The sequence below is a fragment of the Calliopsis andreniformis genome, chromosome 3 (assembly GCF_051401765.1).
Source record: "Calliopsis andreniformis isolate RMS-2024a chromosome 3, iyCalAndr_principal, whole genome shotgun sequence".
Lineage (NCBI taxonomy): Eukaryota > Metazoa > Arthropoda > Insecta > Hymenoptera > Andrenidae > Calliopsis > Calliopsis andreniformis.
The window spans coordinates 24,532,539-24,549,288 of record NC_135064.1 but is presented as its reverse complement, the minus strand read 5'-3'; positions in this window follow the sequence as shown (position 1 = coordinate 24,549,288).

The following is a 16,750-nucleotide window of genomic DNA, read 5'->3' as shown; positions in this document are numbered from 1 at the left end:
ATTCTCGTCGGGCGTTTTAATGACCATCGGTAAACGATGTAACGCGTGCGAATTACACGTCTCGATTTGCGGGCGTCAATGGAAACACGCGTTCCCCGCTCGAAATTGCGGACACGCTCCGCTGGGAACGAATACAGCCAGGGTTGCGCAACAGTCGACGATACCCTGTACTTTCGCGCTGTAACGTCGGGCCGCTGGTCGTCATTACGCCGTTCCGCCGAGGAATATCAACTGTTTTCCCTGGCCTGATAACGTTTCGCCCGCAACAATATCCACGATCCTAAGTAGCGAGATTACAGGCTGAAGCGTCAGGCGCGGCCGATTCCCGGCGGAAAAGCGTCGTAAAGAACGAAGGAGGGAAAGGAAGGATGGCGCGGGTTTACGAGCTGGGTACACGGAATTTCGCCTGTCTCGATACCAATAAACGCTGCTGCTCGCGTACCCTCATTCACCCCCGCCGCCCCCGCCGCCGAACGCTTTCTTTCCCGCCCCTAGACTGTTCCGGTGGATCGGGATTAATGCGCGCGGCGAACGCGAGCCGTGATACTGCGATGAAAAGATTTTCCGCGGACGTAATGCATTGCCTGCGAGCACGGACGAAGACCATAACGGTACCGCGATAATGACTCATTAATGCGCGAGATATTTGCAGAAGGGAGAGGGGAGGGCTCGACTCACCGCTCCACGGATTGATTATCTCGCCGCTGTTACAGTCACCTGCAGGCGTAGACGATGTTTATAACTGCTACGTGACTGGCGTACGTGTAGGCACTGCGCTGAGATAATTAGGGACGCTGGAATGAAGAATTATCGTCGGTAAATATTTATGTCGCGGCGAACTATGGAACACGTTTCTACCGATCGGTCGAGATTCGCTAGGAAGATAGGGACCTCTCGGGGCTCGCTCGTCCGGGAAATTCCTCGCGAGGCTCGCGTAAACGCGATTTTCATTTGTTTGCTCGTCGATAACGAGGCGAGCGAGCCGCGTAAATTTTACGGGACTCGACTTGCCTACAGCTTCAATTTTTTCCCGCGGACTGCAGTATATTTCTTCGCGATTATGTTCTACGTGCCTGTGAGCGCGAAACGAGGTTCTCGCGTGGCTTCGAATAAATGCGTTTAACGAAGACGCCGGAGGGAGAGCTCTGGGGAAGCCTTCGGTGGGTTCAGGTATCGCGATCATGCAGAATAGAAAGTAAGGCATATTTCTCCGCTCGCTGCTGGGTGGATAAAAAAGCACCTGCTCGTCAATGTGCAAGCAGTTTTCTTGCTGAAATGGAAGAACTACTGACACGTGTAAGTACTGGAGGTAGAGAGGTGAATGAAGGCACTGCATAGTGGTTGAAAGGCTCGAAAACTGTGTCGGAATGAATTTTTTTAATCAGTGCGTGAAAAAAAAGTTGAGTTATAAAAATATAGGAATATGTTCGTACTCGTTAGTTTCTGACTGAAAATATGTTTTCAAAATTGTGTCAAGTTTTCTGTGTTTCTAGAACACTGTACAGAATAATGCGCTAGCGCATTAGTGTACTACTGCAGTGATGCCTCGGTGTATTTCGACGATTATACACTGAACAATGATAAGTTTGTGTACTCCTGCATGGATGCACTGATGAAGTGGTGCACCGGTGCACCAATGCATTTATTCATTGCTGCAACAATGCGTTGGCGTGATGATGCATCAGCGCTAAGCTGCAGTAATCTTCTGGTGCACCATAGCGATGAGGCAATTGTATTCGTGCACTGATGCACCGATGCATTAACGCATGGTTGCAATAATGCGTCGGTACACTGATGTATTACTCCATGACTGTAATAATGCACTGATGCACCGACACTTGAATGCACAGCTGCAATAATGCGTTGGTGCAGTGCTGCATTTATACACGAGGAAACCGATGATGAGTCGATGCGCCGATGAATCGACGCATAGATGCACCATTGCCACGCACTAGTTCACCACTGGCAGTCGTGCACAGTGCACCGATACATTAATGCACTCCTCCTTTCATACTTTCAATCGTTCCACAAAATGTGTGTCACGGTTCCCAGTAATTACGCCGCCGCATGCGCGACGTGATTAAAATAGAAAAGCCCGCATGCACATCTACTTATTTGCGGGATTAACGAAAATACCTTTATCGCGATATAACGCGCGCATCGCACGCGAGTAACGTAATAAGGTAGCGTGTATTCAAGCCACGAAGCCCCACCAAACGTTAAAAAAATCCTGCTAAATTAATCCACTTTGCAAATATATATCGAGCTCCAAAATAAACCTGTAATTGATTTCTATTTGGACAAACATTTAATTCAACCGACTGGATACCTACTCCTTGTTTCACGAATTTATCGCTGCTCTCGAGTCATTTCGCGCAAATTAAATATCGATTCCTCCGCGCTCATTAAACGCCCGTAAAAAAAGCGTTTCCATTAACGAGAGTGCTGTTCAAGAAGCGAGACATCGTTGTCGTCGTCGTCGTCGTCGTCGTCCAGCGAACGCAAAGCTGGCTCGCGTTACGATTCCGACGGCGAGCCGCGCGAAATTACAAAGCAGCCGCGTCCGTGACTAACGAAATTAAAAACTGAATTCCCCCGTCGCGAGGCAAGCTTCCCCAGGCGCATTTAATGTAAACGCATCAACAGCCGCGAGCTCGGTTCCTCTGCACAGTCGCACGGTTTCTCGACCGAGACACAGCGTCGCCGGCACGATTTTAATTAACCAAACCCCCCCTCCTCCCGTCCCTCCTGACGTAGGACCACCACCACCACCACCACCACCATCTCTGCCTCCCCGGCGGGAGTTTTTGTCGCGCTGGCAAAAGCAACTGCGAGCAATAAACATGTGTAAGTCGTGTACAGCGAAAAACTTACTCGTGTATGACGAGGATTTATGCGCGCGCCGTTAGAAAGCAGAATATAAAGGCAACATGTGTGCGAAGCGATCAAACGACGATGCGATTATGTACATGAAAACGCTGGGAATGGAAAGAGAGACGGTTTTTGGGTAGCTCGTGGTTAGCGAGAGAACATTCGTTTAGAATTTTAGAACAAAGGTCCAATGTTTTAATATTTCTCCTACCGTTTCTCACCAATTAACTGATATTTATGATACTCTTGCTGAATTTAAATTTCTATACCACATTCTTAAGCGTGCAATATCTTCTTTTATTTTTGACAAGTCATGCGTTCAAACACTCCTCGAATAATGGTAGGTACCGATAGAAAAAAATAGCTTCAAGTACAACAGGTTAATAGAATACAAAATTGAAACAGAATCAATACCAATAGACCCCCTGCATATCTAACAAATGCATCGGCGACCCCATGCACAAGGAAGTGCACCGAATGACTCTTAAGCACTTCGAAGCGCACGTGATTGTTCAGATCAACGCTGTATTCCTAGTCACGCGGTCAGAATCTATTAAGCAGAGAGCCTGGCACAGCGTTCTCGCTTCGGAAATAAGCTCTTCAATTACGTTTACAACTCTTGCGCCTTTTTCCTGCGCGCCCCTGGCCCCCCCGATCGAGCTTTGTTGCACGCGTAAATGGCAACTACTGGGATGACGTACAGGATCGTTCACAATAAAGACACCTGCTCGAGGTCCCGTTTAAACGAACGGTGGCCGCGTAAAGCCGAGGGGTGACGCGCATACACGCGTCGTTCTTGTGTAATGGTCGCGTACAAGCAGCCTGGCGCAGCCCTCGAGGAGGCAGGAATTATTTTCACAAGTTCCGGGGCAGCCCTTTGTTGGTCCTCTCGGGCGCAGGCAGGTGCTCGATCGGTCGTGGCTGAATTCTCTTTACGGGTCTCCCAGCGGCCCTCCATTACAGAAAAACGTCTCCATTCAAGAGGCGCGCGCGTTTAATCCGGACGCCGGTTTTTATCGCGGCTGGAAGCGGCGGATCATTTGTTTTTGCGCCTGCCACCAGCCCGAAACGTCGAGCCGACCGGAGTTCGACGCGTTCCTCTCTTTCTTCCGCCCTTCCGACAGCCTGTCCCTGTCTGGCGCGTGCACGACCATGGAAATCGAGAGGGACGGATGGATCCATGGAAAAATAAGTCGGGACGGTGGAGCGATCTTTCCCCTTTTTGCCAGGGAGACACGGTTTCCAGGAAATTGACTTCGAAACGCTCCTCGTGCAAGCGAAACGCAGCTTAATGGATCGCGTTGGAAATTCTCTGTGATATTTGTGTTACTTTGCGTTTTCATAGCGCTTTCGCTCAGTGGACGTCTTTGAGATATAATGGCTGGGGAAAATACAGGGATTCGTGGAGTTTTATGCCACTCGTTCTAGAGTGACCCTTGGTAATGGGGTACTAGAGGGAGCTCGTGATCAGTTAACGAGAGAGGAATATATTATGTATAATGAACTACTGAAAGTCTCCATTCCATTACGTATTAGCAGTATTATTTATTATACAGAAAAAATGTCATGTCTTGAACCCTCCTTAATTGATTGTCAGTGTTAAAATACCATTGGTCAATTAGCAAAGCTGTAGCACCTGCTATATCTATTACTCACTCTCCAGTTTCTCGTACAAACATGAATCTCTAAATTGCCTGCAGAAGTCAAGCGTTAAACACACAACATCAAAAGAAAACAAACTGAAGAAAAATTCACTCAACAAACTTGAGTTACTTTTTCGACAGAAATTACCTTTCCTTCATCTCTGTTATGATTTCCTTCCCCCCAACCTAGTTTGCGCAAAATTAGCGTCATTCTGAGAGAGCAGAAAGCCGGACGCGAACAGCCACCGGCAAGATCCGTTAATCGCCGCGATTAAAGCGTATTAGACGAGGAGAAACACACATAACTCGTGTCTATTAAAAATTTTTACCGCGCCTAGTCGAGGGAAATCGTTCGTTCCGCTCGGTCGATATAACGGACCATTAACATTCCCCGCTAATGGCATACCTGCCGAGGCTGGTAATAATAAAATTATCTTAATCTCCGAAGTTCTCCACGGCTGCTACCAGTATTTTCTTGCACCGTTTCCAGCCAGCGTTTCCCCATTCATCGGGACTACTAATTTGCCGCGCTCAGAAAAGTGATTTCCTTAAGTCATCTTCGGCCGTTCAGAGTTTCGTAATTGCAGAACTATACGCTTTTGCTGGATGACGGTAATAAGTGGCACGTAGAGTAGAGTCTATGGGAGAAGCTGAAGAACACTGAAGACAGCATGGTAATATCGGTTTTTTATAAAACAAGGTAAAAGGTGAAGAAACCAGACACGAAGTAATATTTAACTCGCTCGTTACGGATGACGTATAGGTATATACGTTTAAAAAAATCAGATATACAGATAAGCCTGATTAATTACTTCAAATGAAATGCATAATTAAACGTGGAGTGTTTGTAAAATTTTTATTAAACTTTATTCATGGTGTAACAGGTAAAACGGAGAGAGAATTTCATTTTATCTCTAGATTAAGAAGTCGATATGTAAATAAATCGCTTCTGGTATTGCTATACTTACTATAAAAACAAAATTAAAAATCTGTTCACTAATACTACACAGGTATAATCACAGACCCAACTTTCTAATTAATCCCCTTCTAACTCGCCTCACAAAAATCATCGTAGAGCTCTCAAAATCTACGCAGTAACGTATTCTCACTTAAAACTACCCTCTCTATAAACCCCTAAAACGTAATAAAAAAATGAAAGTGGGGATTGCCCACTTTCACCTCGGCACCCGACAACAAACGCACACCTAAGCTCATTTCCTCCCCGATTTTCGAGCGCCCGAGGGTTGCTTACCCTACGAACACCGCGAACGCGCTTATAAAGCATATTTTCACGGCGGTGTGCACGGCGTGCTCGAGTTTAATACAAATCTAACCGAGCATGGCCTGGCTCGAGCCAACATAATCAAACTTCTTAGCTCGGCAACTGTCGCGATTCATCTTCTTCTCCGCGTTCCCCCGGTTTCCGCCGCGTTTCCGCACTCCCCCGATCCGCCCTCCACCCACCCCCGCGGAATAAAAAACAGCGGCTAAGCAGAACGGTGGCCAAGGTAGAGAACGGTCGGGATAATAAATCGCTCGACGATGTGGGGGCAGGCGATGCCGACAGATGGGTGGAGAGCGGAGGGAGGGTGGAGGGATAGGTGGAAAAACAGAAGAAAACGACGCTAAAGCGTGACAAAGAGAAAGCTCTGGTCAGAGAGAGGAACGGGGGATGGTGGTAGAGGGGACGCTGGTCGAGGGAGGCAGGGAGGAAAGAGAGGTAGCGAAAGGAGCGTAAACAGAGAAAAAGAAAGCTCAAGGAGGCTGAAGAAGAGCCCGTTCAGGGAACAGGGGAGACGAACGAGTCCGGAGTACTAGCGAAAAAAAGGAAAAACCCTCCAGGAGGAGGGGGAGACGATGCAGCGGAGACGGAGGAGAAAAAAAAAGGGATATAAGGTCCGAAGTACCTGTATCCTGTTTGTTACAAGGTTCCCAGAGGCAAGGAGCGAGAGGGTCCGTGGGCACGGAACGGCCAAGGAGGCAGGTTTAGGCAGCTTTCACACTAAAGCCCGAATTTACGACAAAGCAGGCCCATTAACCCCGTGGCATCTCGCCTCGAAATTGACTTTGCTCCCTACCTGAGGTCCGCGACGACGCGTGTTCCCGTCTTGCCTGGGAACGGATAAAGAGGAGGAGGACCTGTTAGGGGAGCGGGACACGGGACAGTCGTCGACAAGCACGATGCGCCGTAAAACGAGACGATTAGCGACGTCCTGGCGAAAGCGAGTGGAATCTTCGATTTCGAAAAGAGGAGAAAAAGACTGCGGAAGAGGGAAAGAGTGTAAGAGAAGGGAAGAAGGGAACGCGTGTACCGTGCTTCTCTTCCATGTCAAACCTATCGCCGTGTAATGTATTCGAAACGAAAGGAAACGCGCGAGAGGTTTATCTCGACCGAGCGGCGCGTATAATATCGCGATCAACCTGTATCCTGGGACATACTGTGCACGTAAGTACACGCGTGGCTACACACGGCGCGTACGCGCGCGGGTAGCCGACACGACGGTTCTAATTGCTCCCGCGCGTTGTTCCGTAGAACCGCCGACGTATAGAGTCGTTCCGATTACGGGTAACAGCTCTTTAACTCGAGCCGCTGTTACAAATTCTACGCACTTATCGTATTTCATTATTGGCGTTTCTATATTATCGCGGTTATCTGGCGAACGCGCGTCTACGAGTCGGACCCGCGCGTAAATACACGGACTTGATAAACGGATCGACACGCTCGCCTTTCGCCACTATCTTGTCGCGCTGTCTCCTCCGTGCACAGAGACGTGCCACGGAAACGCGAAAAAGGAACCGATGAGAGAGGCAGTTCCCTTTCGAACCGGCGAAACCGGAGTTGAGAACATTCTGTATCTTGGGAATGTACACGATGCGTTAGAGGTGATAAGAGAGGTGATACAAAGCAAAGGGGAGTGGTTCAGATAGCTGCGACAACTTGCGGGGTTCTTGTGAACTTGACTGACGCAAGTGATGGTAGAATTTAGTACAAAGTAATGAAGTAGAGTAGAGGGTGTTAGAGAAAACTATAGGTAAAAGATGACTCTTAGGTTTTGGAAATCTTATTATTGTAGAAGAACTTTTATTTTTCAATAAAATTCAATTCAGGGATAAAAAAGTAGAGGCTTTACCCTTTAAAATGAGCCCAGACTCACTGCTGTCGGATTTTTCTTCGCGAAGTTACAACAGCATAAAAATCGCCAATCTTTCCGATCATTACACGAGGTACCTACTTTTGCGAAAACTTCTCTGACAATTGAACTCCACATACCAACTCAAAATTCTCTTAGCTCAATTTTCTCCTCCAATTTCCTCCACCCTGAACTACGGCAGACTCTTTCCTAGTATTAAGCCCGCACAATAACAAAGAAAACAATCGAGTTACTTTTATATCCCCAGAATATTACACGTTCCCATTGGTCGACCGCAGAAAAGGAGCGCTCGAAAGTTTTTTCCAGGGCGAGTCCATTCGAAGGCAGCGAACTTAATTCTGGTTCTCTAAGTAAATTGGCGAATACCAATACCGCGGCACGTCGCTGGCACAGTGGAAAGGGGCTATGTCAATTATCGTCCAATTGAAAACAGACGGAACACGATACCACGGTATTGCCGTTTTCCCTGGTCCCTATATACTTTTCCGGATAAATTACGAGGTTTCGGTCAGATTGGCCCTGCGGTTGGATTTCATCGTGAAATAAAAAGGATCGGAGCGGATCGTTTCCCTACGTGTCCCTCGCTCCCTCTCGCTGCATTTTCCTTTATTCGCCCCCGACAGAGGTTCGACGCGTCGATGTATCGATTCTCCTGTAAAGCGACTCTGGTCCCCTTCCACAACGGGACACAGAGAAAAGTAGACACGCATTATTCCCAGTCTCTTCCCGTTAGCGTTAATCGCGGGTCTATCCAGCACGAAGCGAAATCGACTCGGTCTTCCTTTCACGAGACGTGGGGACCGAGGGGGGACGCTGTTTACAGAGAGGTCCGTGGCTGATTTTCCGTAAAAATAGCAAGTCAGCCGTCAGGCGAGAGCGTACACATGCGGAGCGGCGCTGGAGCAGCTTCGGAATTGGCGATTTATGCGATTCAACGGGGGAAAAACAGAAGAGGCGGTTTTTCGCGATCCGAGCGGGATGGATGAAAGAGGGAGATCGGGATTCCCTGGGTATAATCGGGACGAGCCAGCGGGATTACAGATAAAAGATGCCACTGTCAGCAATAAAGAAGCAGCTGTATAATCCCGCGCGGACCGAAGGTATAATGTACTTACAATTAGGTATCCCATCCCGTTGTATTTGCTTCGCTCTCCCGGCTGCCCCGGCTCGACCCCAACCCCCCTGAACAAATTTCTTTCCCCCTGGCCGGTCGGCTCACCGTATATATCCCTCCGGCTTTTATGCCTTTTATGCCTTAATCAGCAGAGGAGGCCAGGCTTGAAGGGTCCTCTCCCCGACGCGATGGCCTGCCCACGAGGAACTTCCATCGCCCCCTTATATACATACGACAAAGGAGCAGGACGCGGAAGGCAAGAAGTGCAAGGGAAGAAGTGGGAGCGAGCGAGGAAGGGGCCAGGAGGGAAAAGAAGAAGGATATCGCTGGTAAGAACTTTCTTGCCTCTCGTTAGGAGCCATATCTGCGGGAAGAGGGTCGAAGGCAGACGAGCACAGACTGCGAGAAGACTCTGAGGTAGGGGTGGAAAAAAATTCCTCCGTTCCCTCCGCGGGCGCCTCTCGCAAGAGCCACAGGGGCTGCGTGGCAAGGGGATTCGAATGAGGCGCGTCTGGGAAATCTGTTATTTTCTTCCCTCTTTACCACCGCCGTCCCTTCGTCACACCAAACACGATGGTGCTCCTCTGTCTACAGGGTGTATCAGAAAATGTGAGACATTTTTGCAGGGTAGGTTCTACATACGTACATAATGAAAATGCACGTATGCCCGAACACGTGTAGATTTTCAGTTACATGCTTTTTTATATTGACTTCAAGGTCCTACTAAGCCCAGGGATATTCCAAACCTTTGCATGAGTGACATACAATCACAGATCTTAAAGAAACTATCACCTTGTACGCAATGTAAAAAGGCTTACACCTAGAACATCCAAACGTTTCGAACTTTTATCATTATTTTTGTGTCCAGAATCTGCCTTCCAAAAATGTCCCACATTTTCTGGTGCACCCTGTACATGAGGGTGCCATCTCGAGCCGCAGGGGGTGAACGAACGAGGGGCGAAAGCTCTTTCGATTTAGGAACTCATTGAGAAGTCTGCCTCCGCTGCTGTTGCCACCCCGAAACGTCAACGTAACCCGACTACCCCCTGCCCTTCTTCCGCCGCTATTTAACCGAGTTCTATTTCGCGCGTGCCCGCGCGCACGAACACGCCCATGACTTCGGCCTGACACTGGCCATGTTCTCGTGTCTCTGCTAATAACCACGCCGCGCTGACGCATCGGTCCGTCCCTGACAGAGACGCGCGATGCTTAAACCGATTTTTGACGCTTCGTTAACGCGACTCGGACCGGGGGAAAAAGGCGCGACGACCGGAAGCGACGTCGTTGGACGCGTCGGAATGGACAAACGTTGAAATAAGCGGATGGGAGTGGGCGACGGCGACGAAAACTCGGGTTAGTTCACTGGAGGTTTCAACGCATGTGCCAGAGGCGAACTGTGACTGTAGGTTTACTGCTTTTTGACGTTAGAATCTGGAGATTGGAAGCACTCAAGTCTGAAGTGTCATCTTTTTCAGTATAAAATGAGAATCATATCTGACCTCTGTTTTCTACACAGAAGAGTCAACCACCTCGTGAACAACCCCCGAGTTACAGCATTGATTAACTTCAATGTTATCCACTATATTACATCAAATTTTCTCTTTACCGATACATTCACAAAAATCTGTAATTTCGTCAACACGTTTTCCAACCAGTCAGATTTATTTCCGCAATCTTCTTTAAAATTCAAAACTCGCGCCACTGTGTATGTAGACTTACGGTCTCTATGAACCTTTGATACCTTAGATTAGTAATACAACGAATGTAATGTGTTTTTACTGTTTATAAGCTTACGCCTATTACTACGTCTGCTCTTTTCTTTCATTTCTGTATAACTGAAGGACCTCAACCCATAAATAAATAAATAAGTGAAAATATCTGAGTACGAATTAATACGACTCATCTCAACACCAGTCACCAACAGACGCCTCCAATTTTTTTCAAGACGCCACCCCGTTCCCCCGCAAGCGTTGACGAGTCGACCCAACGAGCAGTCCCGCCGAGTGATCTATTTAACATCGTGCCCAATTATCTTCTGCGCCGAGGCGAGGCGGTTGATCTCTCGAGATCGCCCGTGTAAATACGATCTTCAACGAGGCCGCATTAAACAGGGGTACAAGAGAGAAAAAGAGAAGGGGCAGGGGGGAGAAGGAAAAAAAAACAGAAAAGCGGCCTACGAGCGATGCGCATCTGGAACCACGATATACCCGACGCGTCGGCCTCGCCTCTATCTGAAAGGATGGATTACGATCGCGTGATTGCTGGTGCGCCGAGTGGCGCCCATATAATTACCCCCTTTTCTATGGTCCATTGGCCGGGCCCCCGCGCGATGCCGCGTCCCTATTCAGCCGGGGTGTTCCAATAAAGAAAACAATGGGGGCATTCCTTTGGGGGCCCGAGGGTCGGTTCATATTCTTCTCTGGTGCCGATTCACCGTGTCTACAATACACTCACCGCAGGTCACGCTCCGTTCGATTTCTCTCTCTATTTCTTTTCCCCCCGTTTCTCCCCCTCTTTTTCTCTCTGCACGCTCGACGGCATAATAAATCATTTCGCGGAACCGCTCGACCGGAAACGGATTTTGTACGCTCCGTTCGTCCCCGTCATCCTCGGGAAACGATCGCAGAAGAGACTTCGAATCGACGATGTTCTCTGCTCCGCCACGATTTGTCGAACGCTCGCTGGACGAATCTCGCGGCGACTCTGCGCCGGAAGTTGCGGGGGTTCAGTCGTTTCTTCGATCAAAACAGGATGACGTAAATATTGCAGAGTTTTGTAACTGTTCGAGGGATATTAAGATTGTTTCCCCTGATTTGATAATATAGTTTTCTGCTTTCTTATTTTTGTTTGGAAATAAAATTTGTATGCACTGGTACGACGTGGGTACATGAAACGAATGTAAAATTGGGAATACTTGACATAAAGTAAAAGTTACTGACAAAGAATACTTACTAAAAATAAAATTACTATATATAAATAAAATAAAACAGCTTTTTTTAAATTAGAAGCATTCTGTACTCTCTGAGGACTCCCTGGAGAACTTGTATACATAATATGTATGTCAGACAAAATATTAAACTAGAGATGAGGGCCTCTATGCATATGTAAACACATGTTAGGTTCACACTAAAAAAGTGTTTGCTCTTTTCTCGATGTTCCCTTTCTCCGTTTGAAATTTTAATTTGAAAACGATTGTTTCGTGGTGGTTGTTGATTTAGGATCGACTGTTTAAGGAGCGATTAACGGCGAACGATACTTTGCGCTGCGGTTAGCGAGACCTCGTGAAGTTTGGTTTCGAGAGTCGTTTCGTGCTCTGTGTGGCAACAATGATACTGGGAAATTAGAAATTGTGTGGGCCAAGGCCGCGTTGTAAGCGGCACCCCGTTAAACAATACTAAAAACACGGTAGTTCGCGAGTATCTCATAATATGTAACGCTAATTTGCGAGACGTCGCGTACACGTGACGATGACATTTGCGCAATTCACGGGTCTATTTCATACGCGTTTCGTGGCTAATTAAAAGCTACGTTGCGCCACGGTGGTAATTATTCTTGAAGCTCAGGAGAATAAACAATACGTGAAACTGTGGTAGAAGATATTTCAGGCAGGACTGTACGAGGTAAAATAAATAGCTGAATTTATGACATCTAATGTGTCTCGCTTAAACATTTGTGAAAACTAATTCTCACATTCTAATAAGTATAGCTACTTATAGAAAAGAAGTAAGAAAAAGTGAAGGCGATTATATCCACTTTAGAAGTGGCAGAACTTGAAACGTTATTACATTCCCTACAAGTTCTATCAATATATAGTCTCTAGACGTCGCAGGTTTTCCGTTATTTTTTCCATCGGTTATTGAGAAAGTTTTCCGGAAGGAAGCGCAGTTTCCGCGGCGACCTCCTTAGTAATACGAGCGGGCCGCGGTGCATGCACACGAACTCGGCCGGATGCGTCGTCGTCAAATTCACCCCGGAAATACGGTGGAACTTGGACGATTTCGCGGAGTCGACGAGACCGTGTGTGGATTACGTGACGCCTTCTGAATGAAAATCTCGCCCTCACCCCAGGGCTCAGCTGGTCTCTCTCTGTTCTTCGCCGTTTCCACAAGAGACCCGCTTCAAAATAGGACAGGCTTTATACGCGTTTCCTGGTGTGCTCTCGCCCACGCTTTCGAAATCCCGGCTCGCAGCTGACGCGTTCGAAAAGCTGAGATATTCGAAAGTCATTTACCCCTTTTGTCGCGGGGGATAACTTTCCTCCCGATAAATTCCATGGAAGAAAAGGGGACGCAAGAGTCTGCCCGTGTGCTCGACCGACCGAACAATCCCGTCGAGCATCTTTTTTCACCGAGGGAAATATGGGGCTTGGCAGTAGGATTTCTCTATCTTCTATATTGGGGGAAAAATGTCGGAAACTGAGCCCAGCTCAACACTGACAGGCGATATTTGATAGATGTTCTATATTCCATAGGATCATGTAGGGGGATTACGATTTTAATTGGGGGAATTCTACTCTAGGCACATCGAAATCTAGTCTAATATTTTCACCGTGATATTCTATTTCTGCGGGAGTTATAAATGAATATAAGTATGTATAAATGCGACAAAATTCTTGGGGATTATTTTTTAATAGTTTGAAGACTAGAAGCAGGAACTTGGGTCAGGGTTTAAACAGGGAGGTCAAACCTCTTGGAATTCCTGCAGAACAAGCTATGTACTATCTTCTCCAGCTTTCCTCTCCTAATTCCTACCTCCTAGCCTGCATAATCCTTAGTCATATATAATAATACCTAATCCTTAGTCTCCCCGCTGTTCTAACACAAACAAAAAAGTAAGGAAGATTGGGGACAGAAGGCTGGACCTCTTCTGGTACGTAAAGCTGTTTCTAATTAATTTTTCATGCACAAGATAGTTCTTCCCATATAAAGCTATATTATAATACAATATAATTATTATTCGTTCATTCTAGTTAACAAAACGATTACTTTAAGAATAGTATTCTGAAATAAAATAAAACAACAATATTCTAGAAACGAAATATCTATAAAATTAAATAATGCACCACTTGGAACAACATTTCAAATGTGTCCAGGTCTGCAGGAGGGATAAAAGATAGTAAGAGCCAAAGAAAAAGCATAGCTGCCAAAAGTAGCGAGGGAAACAGGGCGAGAGACCCCATACTGCGAAACCGGGGCGTTCGATCGTAAAAACTCCTCGAACGACGCTTTGATTTCCCTTTTGTCGTGTCCGCGCCCCATTCGAGGCCTCCGAAAAGGTTTCAGAGGGCACGCGATTCCATCCAACGGAAGGCAATTGCTTGTCACGTACGCGAGAGAGTCAAAGGCGCGGAGATGAATTTTTCACGAAAAAATGGTGGATACCTATTCACGAGGTCCATGTACACGCGGGCCCGCTTGAAACACTACGCTTTCTAATAATACGTCCGCGGTCCGCTCCGACGCTGTGGCGTACGAAGACACGGACAGGAAAAAACAAACACCCTTGTCGTCGAGAGAGGGAAAAAGGTAAAATAGCATGAGCAAATAACGTTCTATACCCTGCTGGACACATACGCATACGTATAGGAAAGTTTCAGAATTAAAACACTTTCGTGTAGATGTTATGTATTCGATTACAGCGCAAAGTGGTTATCTTTAACTGCGACGCAAAACGATGTAACACATTTCGAAGAAATCTGAGTTTATGCCTTGAAGAATTTTTTGTATGTACTATTAAAAGAAAGAAAGCTGGTACTGCTGTATGAACAAAAACTATTCCCTTAAACGAATGAGAATACAATAAATCACAAGTACATAATACCGAATTGAAATTCCTCTTATTACTGTCGATATCTCCAGTATAAAAATCCATATGTGACATATCGTTTCTGCTTACAGCCACGGATATAGTATTCTGTTATTCGAAAAGTATAAAATTGCCTTGAAATATAACCCCGTAAAATCCACAAAAAGCAGTCCTCTATTAAATATAATGTACGCACTATCGATACCCTGCTGCGACAGTTCCACGCGTTTCGCATTTTTCGGTTATATCACGCAACAAGAAGCATAATCTCCATCGATAATCCATGTACAACATATTCTATGCAAATTGCTGCCGTTTGATTTGAATCGCCTCTAACGACTAAAGACAGGCATTGTCTGAGCGCAATGACACTAATAAGTAATAACTAACGTGAATAACTCACCAGTCCTCGTCGAAGTGGTCCTCTTGTAACCTCAAAGTGAGACGTCAACCGGTTAAGCTCGCGCCCGTAGCGTTGCAACGTCCTGTACACTCGATGGAGACACCTTGACACGGGATGTCTGGCGGCGGAAGAAAACGAGAACAAGGGTCGCCTTTAATGACCGATGCCCGATCGATGGTTTAGTTTTACAAATATAACGCGGATCGTCGGCGCGGGGCAGGGATGGCTCTAACAGACGACGTCGGGGCATCGTCGTCCACGGATAAAACCGACCGAGCGATTAAAACAGCGATGGATACCGACGGTCCGAGCGCGTCCCGAGAGTTAATTAAAACCTCTCTAATTATTTATAAACAGTCATTTCTTTTTCCCGCGCGATAATAAACGTGTAACGCTCACGGAGGGGCGCGGTTGGTCGACCTGACGGGACGGGGCGCTGCGATTGGTCGGGCTGAGGCCAGGGCTCCAGTCCGCGCGGACTCGATAGCTCCGTTTTCGTCGCACTCATCGCGACGGATGGTCCTTGACTCCCTCTCTCCGTGTCATTCCTTTATACGCTTCGTCCCTCTCTCTCTGGCTCGCCCCTCTACCCGTCTCGCTCGCTCGTTCGCGCGTCGCCACTCACCGATCCCCTCTCTCTTTCTCCCTCTTTCTCTCTCTCCCTCGTTCGCTCGGTCGCACACAGCAGCTCGGTCTACCAGCGCGTAATCTGTAAATCCTCGACCGTGGAGAGAACGTAGAAGTCCGGTAAGTTGCTCGAACGGAATCCTCGGTCCTCTTACTTCCTCCCTCCGCCCGCCGTTCCTCCTTCCACAGCTCTTCAGTCCTCCTCATACCCTTCGTGCTTATCCTTCGTCTCCATCGTCGCCTCCCCTCTTCATCATTCGCCCGTCTCGCTCGAGCCTGACTCTCTGTCCGTCTCTCGCTCTCGTTCCATCTTCCTTCCACTCATACGCGCACAGAAGTATCTCTCTATCCGCTCGCTCGCGGTCTCTCTCTCCCCCTGTCTCCTTCGTTTTTCCTTGCCCGTGCCCCTCCCTCTGCCCTCTCGTCGTGGTTCCTCTACCGCTGGTTTCCATTCCAAGTCGGTGCCCACTCGAAGAAGGAAGCGAGGGGATTTCTTTCAGCGCCGATAAAAGCCTCGCCTCGCTGCCCAATATTGATTCGCGCTCTAATCTGCGGAGAGATCCTTCGCCCTTCCCCCACCCTCGCGCCGCGCCGCGGCGTCTCTCTCTTCCTCCGCTACTCGGTTTCCCCTCGTCGTTCCTTTTGCCCGCCGCCACCGCCGACGACGACGTCTCTTACGCCCGTCATCGACAAAATAAACCGCCGATATTCCCGTGGTATAAGTAATAACTCCGGTCAAAGCGGCCGGGCGAAGACGATATCGGGAAGACGGCATCTGGCGAAAGGACGCGCGCAAAGACAGTTCCCAGAGAAATACGACACCGTAATTTCGCGTACTTATGGCCACGTTCGATAGCGAGCGAAGCGCCATTCGATATGCGCGGCGGGCCCGCGAATTATTTCAATTAGCGAGACCACAATCCCCTCTGTTATCCCCACGCGCTCCACGCTCAGACACCTGACCCGTATCCGGAGCCGGATCATTTGGGGCCCGAGTGGTGTGTGACGGATATGGGGTGTCTTTGAAAACTGAATTTGGGCAGGCATGAATTAAAGAGGGAGCCGTAACACTGGACCTTGTCCATTAAAGGGCCTTATTTTTCGTATACTGAAATATACTTTTGCAAATCATTTT